Consider the following 11296-nt stretch of genomic DNA (forward strand, 5'->3'; position numbering starts at 1 on the left):
AGCGCCCATCTCTGGAGCTGAGGATGGAGTGAAACTATCAGCCCACACCTATAGAGTTCTGTTCTATGAGAAGATGTACGAAGGCATAATGAGCTACTACAAAGGAGCAGAGATCACCCAATGCACTATTTCTTACTCAAGACTTTTTGGGTACCAGTGAAATAAATCCCATCCAAACTAGCTTTGGCAGAAAAGAATTTATTGGACCATATTACCCAGTGAGAATAGTCACATGAGGACCTCAGGGACAACTGTCAACAGGACAAACTGTTGCCAGGATTCCCCTTTTCACTTTTCTTCTTGGCCACTAGCTTCAACAGCAAAAAATTTCATTCTCTGGTTTTGAGTTCAAAGGTGGCTTTTTTCCATATATGCTTACTTAACAGCAATGATGCTACAAGCCAGTTGTGCTCAGAAACATAGTCACTGGTGACAGCATAGGGGTCCTTATGAATGGTACACTGGAGTATATTATTGCTGTGCTCCTAAGATGCTAAACTAGAATAACGTTGACTTTGTAAAATTGATGTCTCTGTAACAGGAGAGAGGCATTGGAGCAGAACAATTAATAGCACACACTTGGCAGAGCTCAATTGTCAGGATTTGAATCCTAATAGTTTTGTGAATTTGAGCAAATTACTGAACCTTTCTGCTGCACAGTGTACTCACCTGTAAAATGGGGCTAATAACAGTGCCTGCTTGTTAGGTTGTGGTGAGTATGAAATGAGCTAATATGTTAGAGCACTCAGAAGGATGCTTGGGTCCACCACAGGTGCTATACTAGTGTCCACTGCTGCTAGTACAGGACTGCTTCTATCACTTGTGGATGCTTAATTTAATTCTAGGGGAGAGTATATTACAGGACTGCTTCTACTACCTGTGGATGGTTAATTTAATTTCTAGGGGAGAGTATATTTAGTTTAAAAAGAAAGTGATATAGCTCAATTACAGGAAAATTTTAAATTGATTTCTTTAGTAGATGCATACATTTAAAGTTTCATGAGGGGAGCTAGAAAAAGGAAGGGGGAGACTAGGGAAAAATTTATAGAAAACTGATTCTGGATTGATTGTCTGGGGTACAGGGGAATGACAAGGGGACTATGAATCAGAAAGCCTGGGATTTGGGGTCCAGGCTCTGCTTCTAAAGTTCTATGAGACTTTAAACAACCACTTACTCAGTCTGGACTGTTAAACTCTATGTTTAAAGGAACTCTATCTTTACATAACACAAGGTGAAACTGTAGGCTTATTTTGAAAGGACATTGATGGGCAAAAAACCAAGTCAACAGTAGGGATAAGAGTAATACCTGTTTTATCTATATGAAAGTATCATTATAAAGATGAAAAAAAGTAATATATGTGAAAGTACTTTACAAACCATGAACCCTCATCAAAACATAAGATGATGTTTTTGTAGATTATTAATATAGTTAAACATTATTCCAAAGGCTGATTTGAAAGAAAAGAGTCAATTTAGAGTTAGGCTGTGTGTGTGTGTATGTTTTTAACCTGATATCCTAAAACAGATACATTGGTGCCTGCAATGGCAGGATGCGAATGAATTTACGTCAACTGGAATCTTATAAGCACAAAAGATTAGATGACTGCTCGCTTCAGCAGCACATGCAATGAAATTGGAAGGATACAGAGATTAGCATGGCCCCTGTGCAAGGATGACATGCAAAGTCGTGAAGCATTCCATATTTTTTGGAAGAACTTTTATCATTCACATAAAGGCAGTGGCCACCAGAGGTTCTGAGGAGAGGGAGAGGGAAGAATAGGTATAATATGGGGACATTTCTGGGACATTGGAATTGTCCTGCATGATATTGCAGTGACAGATACAGGCCATTACATAGTAAAATTGTGCCAGGAAGAGTGTAAACTATAATGTAACTATAGTCTATGGTTAGTAGCAATGCTTCAATATGTGTTCATCAATTGCAACAAATGTACCACACTAATGAAAGATGTTGTTAATGTGGGAAAGTGTGGGAGGGGGAGGGGTGAAGCATTTAAGAATTCCCTATATTTTTTATGTAACATTTATGTAATCTAAAGTTTCTTTAAAAATGAAAAAAACCATAATAATAAAAAAAAAGATTAGAGGAACCACAAATCTGTTTAGTATTTCAGGAAGAAATGTTGCAAAATAACATTGTACTCATTTTCTTGCCCCAACCTGGAGATGATGCTCTGGAGAAACTGAATATCCTACTTTGCTCATTAAACAGGTAATGTGCTGAGTATCCCTAGGTGTTCTATGTGTCCTATTGTGAGGAGATGAAGGAGAGTAAGATATTTACTCTCACCAAAAGGACAGATTTAGCAGTAGTGAGAATCTCAAAAATAACTATAAGGTAAGGTGCAACTGGATCAAGGACAGGGGAATAATTATTTTGATCTGAAGAAGGGCAATGTGAACCTGGGACTAATTTAACTATTTTCTATTTAGTCATTTGTAAATTGATAGCAGTATATCTCTTTTACTTGATACTATGCTCACTGAACTACATGTGAAAGTCCCTATTACTCTGTGTCTATACTTTATAGTGTTTCTTCTTTCCTACTTCTGCTCTCATCTCTTCAAATATAAAGTAGTTGTAAGTCAGTAATTGAGAAAAATTCACTCTAAGATTTTTGAACATTTTAGAACAAGATGAGATTTAATAAATCTAACAAATAATGCTAGCTTGTTTAAAAATTGGCATTAAAAAAAGAAGAAGGAAGACGTATAATGGAAGAGCCAAACTGAAATAATCTATATCTGCAAACGTTTCCAATGATTATATAAAACTTCACGAGGATAATGTACAAACTATGGAAAAAATGGTTTCTTTTTACTAAAAACAGTAGGTTATTAATAATATAACTAAATTAAACCAGAGACTTACAAAAGAAATTGGGCTATTTTTACGAAAATAATGGGAAGAAAGAAAGGAGACGGCTTCTTCTGGATTGCAGTGATTGTTAAAATTAAATAGTTATAATATCTGTGGTTTTGTTTGTGTTTGTGAAACCCCCCTGAATATGTCTTTTAGGGGTTTTTTTTTGGGGCGGGCAGAAAATTATTTAGACTAATAATTACTTTATATTTCAGCATAATTTGTTCTAGTTTTAAAGCAACAATGTTTGAAAAGGCCAAGAGCTGCCTGGAGGCTGGAAAGCATCCGCAATATTAATAAAGTCCATAAATTCCAAAGCAAGGACAACTCAAATACTGTATAAAGTTTGCTACTGTTTGCTCCAGACAGACATTTGTGTATTAACACTGTTTATTCAGAAAAAATTTTTATAGAAAACATATGGTTTTATCTTTAAAATAAGGTTCATACTAATAGACTTCCAAAAGGTCCTAGATGCTATCTGTGCTGGAATGGTAAAACTGAGAATTCTCCTTCATCAAAACTATAAGTTAGTTCCATATGCTGACAGGAGATGGTTGCCAAGAAATATTACTCAGTGGAAAAATGAAACTGTGGGGCCATATATATAATCTGATTTCATTTATATTTCATTTATGTTTAAACTATGACACAAGAGTTTTAACTTATATACCAAGGTGAAATGGACACCATTGGTGTCCTATTACCCATCTTCAGTGGAAGCCTTTTATTCTATCTATTCAGCCCCTGAATTCACCATAATAAGAACACACATAGATACACATACATACACAGACACATCACACATATGCACAAGCATATATATAGATGCATACACACATACATACCATATATAATTTACAAATATATATATATTCATGTTTAAGAAAATAGGTAAAAAAAGAGTTAGAAATGGGGACTCTGACTTTATTCTATTTACTTTTGTATTCTTTGCTTTTTTATAATGTGCATATATATATTCACCTCTGGCCTCAGATGGCTACCTCATCTGTTTGCTCGTTTTTGCTCATTGTCTGCTACCTATCTGTTTTTTCTTTAGGAGGCCTGGGAACCCAACTTGGGATTCCCATGTGGGAGGTGGGCACTCAACTGCTTGAGCCATAACTGCTCCCTTATATAAATATTTTAAATTATAAATTAGACACAAGAAAACACATTAAAAAAGGAAAAGGAGTGGTGAGCTTTAAGTGCTGACATGGAAAATATCCAAAATATGTATCTTATGTAAAAAAACAAGTTCTTTTAAAGCAGAAGAAAAGCTAACTATGTGTGTTGCGAGTGGTGTTGAAAAGTGAATTTTACTTTTTCCTTTACAAAGATGCTAAAAGCTTCGTTGGCAGCTCGGTCACTGTCTATCAGTGGGACCACCTGGCCCTATGTCCTGGCCCTCTCCTGTCAGTGGATGGGAGCCAACCCTGGAGAGCTATAGGTCTTGGGGAGGGAAGCGTCTGGGCAACTCCTGGACCCGGTCTCTCCTCCAGGCTAGTCCATATCTGGAGCTCACGGGATCCACCAGGTGGAGAGGGCATGACACACTTGTCTACCTTTCCTGGCCCAGCTGGCATGGATAAGTTGATGCTGACAGCTCGTTGACTCATAACCTTGCTTGCAGGGGGAGAAGCCCCATGAAGGTGCCCAGCCTTGCCCTGTTCCTGGAAGGCCGTCCTTCTCCGTGTCCTGGCCTCCATCGCCATCCAGTCCAAGGCCATCTGCACTTTCACCGCCAGGCCCTTCCACGCCTGCCCCGGGCTGCCCGAGCGTTTGTGAGAGGAGAATCCCACCTTCACCTACAATCTCAGGCACCAAGAACCACATCTTCCTTCTGGCCATGGCGCACAGCGACTCCTTCGTGGGCCAGCTCTTCATCCAGCACTGAGCGTCTTCTACTTATTCCAGCCCCTCTACCATCTCCAGAACATGCTCATCTCCCCTTTCACCCACAGCAAGAGCGCCATCGGCCGGCGGCTCACACTGGGAGCCAGCGCCGACCTGCTGCAGAGCCTCTACGACTGCCCCCTCCCTTCCTGCAGAACCATATCAAGCCATCGCCCATCAACCACATCACCACCCGGATCTTCCCGCGCGGGCCCAGCAGGGTGCCCTGCTCGCACCCAGACTGCCATCTCCCGGGCCAGCCAACCTGGACCTGGAAGAGCGGGTCTGCAGGTGCCAGGGCGGCCTGCTGGGCCTGACCGCGGACGCCGAGGCCTGTCGGGAGCGCAGCCCCATGACCATCGAGATGGGGCGGGTGCCCGCGGTCAACGAGCTGCGGGCCCTGGGGGAGGACCCCACTTACCACTGAAGGTAATCCAGCTGGTCCGAGTCCCGCGGGACATCCAGGCTGCCCGCTGTGCGACCTTCCGCAACACGTACGGGCTCTGCGGCTCTGGTGCGGCGCCGAGACCCCACAACCTGGAGGTGACGCAGCTGACCGCGGTGTGCGAGGACTGTGCCAACTCCGCGACCACAAGCCTCCCGCGGCCCCCATGGTTCAAGGGCAAGTACATGTTGGCGCACTACGAGGACCGGGCAAGAAACCCCATGCAGAAGTCCGAACAGATCTACAGCTTCCTGGGGATCCCCGGCGCAGTCACGTGGCGCGCTGGATCCCGCACCGCCGGCAGGGGCACCCCTTCGCGCAAGCCCAGTACTTATGTGCGGAACTCTGCGGTGGTGGAGAAGAGGCGCTTCCACCTCACGCGCCACATCTGGCCTTTGCCCGGAACGCCTGTCAGCAGGTGCGGGCCCAGCTGGGCTACTGACGCGCCGCCTCGGCGGAGGACTGAGGACCCTCCTTCAGCCTGCTGGAGGAGCCGGCCTTCCGCCCTTTCTCGTGGCACGCGCGCGTGGGAGGGGGCACTTGGCGTTGAGTTTAATAAACCTGTTTTAAATTGTTGCCTGACTCCCCTCCCGCCCTGTCTCGGTGTCCTTCCCGCCCCTTCTCCACTCCCCCCAGTCCTTCTGCCTCTTTTTGGCTCTGAAATTTGCACTGAGTCCTGGAGGGAAATCACTGGGGTGGGGACGTGAAGTGGGGCGCAGCTCCCACCCCACCTCCCGATTCAGACGCACGGATGTTGGGTCTCTGTGTGGATGGAGACAGTGTTTACAAGCATTACACTCAACACACACGGCATCACGCACAGGGGAGAGGCGCCCAATGCCACACAACTCCTCGAGCTTTTCGAATGGGAGTGTGGCAGGGCCATGGTAGTCTTTGCACTGTCTCACTTCCACAAGGTACGAGGTGAAAAATGGAAGGGCCATCTCTCTCACTTATGAATGGTGCCCAGTCCTCTCCCCTTCCTTGCTTCCTTAAGTCCTGTCCCAGGTGCCCACTCCCACCCCTGGAACAGAGAAACTCCCTCTTCCTGCCCATCCCTGCCTGTCAGGGAGCAGGTTTTTACTGAGAGGTGAATGTGGTGGGCCTTGTTAATGTTTATGGTGATGCTGTCTGTCTGTCTGAGGCTTGTGGCTGCTCCAGGACCAGTGATGGCCAATGACTCTTCAGCGTTTTTGATTGATCTTAGGGTCCATCTGTGATATTTCTTTGAGCCAAAAAGAAAAAAAAAAGAGTGGATCAAATTGTTAAATGAACATGGAAATGCTTTTTCTGTGTTTTCCTGTAAATGAAAGAGTGTAATGATAATAATGAATGTATATAGAGAGGCATTTAGTAGGAAAATTCTTGTTTCAATTTGCATATGAATGTTAATATTAATCAAAGGAGTCACTGGTATAGGAATCTTAATATTAATCAAGAGTCACTTATAAACTTTTCTGAAATCAGTTTTGATACTTTCTTTTATCCATCTCTGATTAATTCCTGTATTTCAAAATGAAATTTCTTGTGCTCAATATCTCTAATTAGATCTTCTTAACTGCTTGGTATTTACAATATTTTCTCTATCCTTGCTAAGGATATTATGTGTATTTTAAATTCTTCAATCAGGTCCACAACTTCTGCTTTCTCATGATAGATTGTTCTTGTTGTTATCTTTCATAGAGCTTGCACTCGTGCTTCACAGATGCCTATTTATTTTTCCCCTTGTGTTCATTTTCCCCTGGGACCACCATCTTCCTTGCCTGAGAATGTGTATCAGAAGGGAAGGGTGACAGCTTCCGTGTGTGTGGATGTGAATACTGTAGGGAGAAGAGCCTCTGGGGTTGCATTCTCTTCCCTGCACCCTTATCTCCCCCATAACTTGCACCTGGCACTGCTCTTTGTTGGGGACTGCCCCTCCCTGTCATGGCTACCAGTAGGGGCTTGGTGATGGGAAATGTTTAGACCTTTTGCATTAGGTGGTATATTCGTCAGCCAAAGGGGTGCTGATGCAAAATACCAGAATCAATTGGTATTTATAAAGGATCTTTATAAAAGATTTATAAAGGATCTTTATAAATACAATACAGTTACCAGACCGTAAAGCATAAGTTACTTTCTTCACCAAAGTCTGTTGCCATGCGTTGTAGCAGGATGGCTGCCAATGTCTGTAAGGGTTCAGGCATCCTCTACCTCTTTAGGCTTAGTGGTTCCAGCTTCTTCCAATATCAGCTGTAGGCTGGAGTAAGTCTTGTCTCTCTCCTAGGGCTCGTTTCTTTCTGGACTCAGCTGCTCTCCTCTCTCCACAAGGCCAGCTGTAGACTATCAGGCTAACAGGTCATCTCTCTTTCTGGGGGCTCCGCCATGTCTACTGGGGCCTTCTCTCCTTCCTCCCACATCTGCTTCTCTGTGTTTTCTTCCCAGGACTCCGGCTCAAAACTCCAATTTTCTCTTTTGCCATGTTGTTTTCTCTGTGAGAAACTAACATGGCCCAGTTGAAGCCTTCATCATAATTTAATCAAGTAAGACCGAAACCTCTGAATCCAATGCAATCTAATATACCCAGTGGAACAGACCAATTTATAAACATCATCCAATATATATTTTTACAATTCATAAATAATACCAAAGTGCTACAGGTCATTATTCTAGACTTCCTATCCATTTAAGCCCCAGTGATGCCCAGATGAACTGCCACTTGTGGCAAGCACAGGACCAGAGTTGGTTTTTTCTGCCCATCCTTCCAACCAGTATGGCTCTGTGGGCACTGAGCCAGACAGAAAAAACAGGGAGGAAAAAAACATAGAACTAGAAAGCTTTCCATCAGGTTCTGTGAGGCCTGGCCATCTTGCACTCCAGCCTGCTTATTCCATCATACTTCTTGTCCCAGTCACCTTCTGGCTCTCCAGCAACTTGTCACAGTCTTTGATTTAGGTTCTGGGGTCCACCAACTTCCTTTTTAATTCTCTGGCATCTCCAAGTTTGGGTTCAGGAAAGGATTGAACAGTCCATGCTTGTTCATGATCTTGCCCATTGTACTAAACTTTAGCTTGGAATGTATCCACCCTTGACTCTCCTCCCTTACATCTGGCTTTATCCTTCTTGTACTTCAGGCCTTCCTTCAGAGAAGCCTACTTTATAGACTAATACTCGTCTCTTTATACTATCTTTTTTCTTGTAACACTGACAATTGGTATTTTATAAGGATTTATTTAAAAACTAACTGTCTGGGTATTAAGCTCCATGAGAACCAGAAATGTACCTGACCTTCTTGCTTACAGATTTATCTACAGCATCTAGCACAGTGTCTAGACCTAGGTTCTTAACAAGGGGTTCGTGAGCTTGAATTAAAATTCAAAGAGCGTTATTCTTGTGGGGACGTGTTGGTGCAGGGGTGACATACGTATTAAATAATACACAGTATAATGTGGACTTAGTAAGGGGTCTGTGGTTTTTACCTGATTGGCAGAGGGGTCCGTGGAACAAAAATGGTTAAGAACCCCTGGTCTAGACCATAGTTGAAACTTCATAAATACTTTTCAAAAGGAAAAACAAAGGGAAGAAGGAAGAAATGATGGAATGAGAAATAGATCACTTTTTGTTAAAGTAGAATGTAATATATATCCATTCAAGATCAATCCACTGATAAATTACAAACACATCTGTAATATTATGTATCTAAAGGACAAAGCCACAAACTAGCTTTATCCTGAATACTAAATTACATTTGGCTTCCTCATTTCATTATTATCTTGAAAGAGACCACAAACAGATGAAATTTCTGGGGAAGAAACAAAATAGAGCACCAAATAAAAAATCAATTTTGGATTATCCACTGGAAATGGATAATAGAATATTAACTGAATATAAAAGTTATTATTAATGAATATGAAAGTTTATGATATTTCCAGGATAAACAGGATTCCTTATTTAAAAGTCTATAATTCTGCATGAAACATTTTGTGAAAATTAACTTTCCTCTCTGGAGAAATGACCAGGGAAAATAAATGAATGTTAAATAGAAGAAGAGCAATAAATAAATAAATAAAAATGATAGACACACTTTCAAGGCCCTCCTTCTAAATACTTTACCAATTAAATAACTTGTAAATAAGACAGGAATATCTGTCCTCCCATATAAGTGAATTAATTAGACCTTTGTCTCTCTGTCTCCTAAACCTGATAGTTCAATTCTAGGCATGTTTTTTTTTTTTCATATTCTCAGATGCTATCTGTTCATAATACTTTTAAATACTGTCTTATATCAGCACATAAAATGACACTCTCACTAGGATATGGTAGAAGCTCTTAGTAGTGACCTTGCATGTTATCCTTTTAGTTAATTCAATTCCCTCTTTCTGGTACAGTAAGTTCATCTCAGAGACAAATGTGACAGTGAATGGACAAAGCTTCTCCTATCACTTTGAGAGAAGAGAGTTAATTCTCCTGTCTCTACCTTCCTTGTGGTGGGTGGACTAGTGTCCCCCCAAATTCATGTCCATCTGGAGCCTCAGAATGTAACCTTATTTGGAAATAGGGATTTTGTAGATGTAATTAGTTAAAATGAGGTAATACTGGATTAGAGGGGGCCCTAAAACCAGTGACTGGTGTCTATAAGAGGAGAGGTGCAGGTACATGGGCAGGGATACACAAGGGGAAGGGAGGCCATATGAAGGTGCTGGCAGAGATTACGGTGATACAGCTACAAGACAGGAAACACCAAGGATTACTGGGAGCCACCAGAAGCTAAGAAGAGGCACAAAAGGATTCTTCCCTAGAGCTTTCTGAAGGGGCATGGTCTTGCCGACACCCTGATTTTAAACTCACTCCCAGTCATTTTAAGGCACCCAGTTTGTCGTATTTTGTTACAGCAGCCCTAGGAAACTAAGATACTGTCTATGAACAAACCTTCTTCTCTAAGATTGTCATCTTCACTTATGAAGACTTAGAGGGTCAAGTTAATTGCTTTACAATGAAGCAAGCAAGCAACTTTTATCTATAAAACTCTGCTTTTCTCTGTAGTAATGTCTTTCACAGTGCAGCTTCTATTCAGAGCCAATTTGTTTTGTTCTTTTGCTTGCCATTGGGCCAATTTTCTCTCCCTGACATAAAATGCTCCACTGTGGAAGTTATCAACTCCCAATTAAGGGAGTTCCAAGTGCAAGGAAGGAAATAAAACAAAGTTCTCAGCAGGCAGGGCTTATACTGATAATTGGAAAGCTCCATATTAAGACTAATTCACATAACTTCAGAGCATTATTCAGAGCCACAAACCGTGAGTCATGGGCTTTCCTTGAGATAGGGCCAACAATACACATGGAAGAGGTCAGTATTTGAAAAACAAGCTGAAAAAATGCATAAATCAGCCATAGACAGATAAGCAAGTTGCAAAGGTATATATTAGAACAGGGACTGTCATGTCAATAAAAGTAATAACACCTGTGTAAAAATCGATGTTTCAAGTGATTCCAAAGAGAATCCATTGTAAAATACAGGCTCTGCTTCTATTGAGCTTGTCACTATGATTATGACTTTCCAGTGTGAGAAGGAGTTTTCGGATAGTCTGTGTTGAGAAAATACTGTAATAGAACAAATTAGATGAAGCCACTTGAAGATATGTCATGATGAGAAAAGTAAAAACAGGGCACTTCATGTCAAGTCATCAGGGCTCCTGGGCTCATTCTCACCATCTTCTGTGCAGTCTAATTGGCCCTCATCTGTGGTTATCAGACTCATTCCCTGTCCCGACTTCTCTGTCCTGTCAGCCTTTTGGCTTGAATCCCTTTTTTCCACTTCCTTTCTTTGTCATGCTATGGATTATATTGTTTGTTTTTATCCTTGGAGCCATTCTCTGCCAACCCTGCTAGGGATACCAGTAGAAATTTAACATACTCTGGAGTTCTTATTTCCTGCCACTCCCTCCACCTTCTGCATCCTAACTTTATAAACACACAGACAGATTCTCCTTTCTATTTTCCACCGACATGAGCCTCTAAGGGAGGATCAGTGGTGGATTTATTACAGATAGTAGTAAGTAGACTCTACTGGGTGGAGGAAATGGACTGAAAGA

General features: G+C 41.9%; 1 non-coding gene and 1 pseudogene across 1 annotated transcript; both read left to right on the forward strand.

The window, feature by feature from the left end:
• The first annotated feature begins 1604 nt into the window (after positions 1 to 1604).
• LOC111766712 (U6 spliceosomal RNA) lies at positions 1605 to 1708 on the forward strand. Its single transcript, XR_002798677.1, has one exon. It is a non-coding gene; the product is annotated as a U6 spliceosomal RNA (small nuclear RNA).
• Positions 1709 to 2283: 575 nt separating this feature from the next.
• LOC101417374 (carbohydrate sulfotransferase 1-like) lies at positions 2284 to 5668 on the forward strand (annotated as a pseudogene).
• Positions 5669 to 11296: the final 5628 nt, after the last annotated feature.

This window comes from Dasypus novemcinctus, chromosome 11 (assembly GCF_030445035.2).
Source record: "Dasypus novemcinctus isolate mDasNov1 chromosome 11, mDasNov1.1.hap2, whole genome shotgun sequence".
NCBI lineage: Eukaryota > Metazoa > Chordata > Mammalia > Cingulata > Dasypodidae > Dasypus > Dasypus novemcinctus.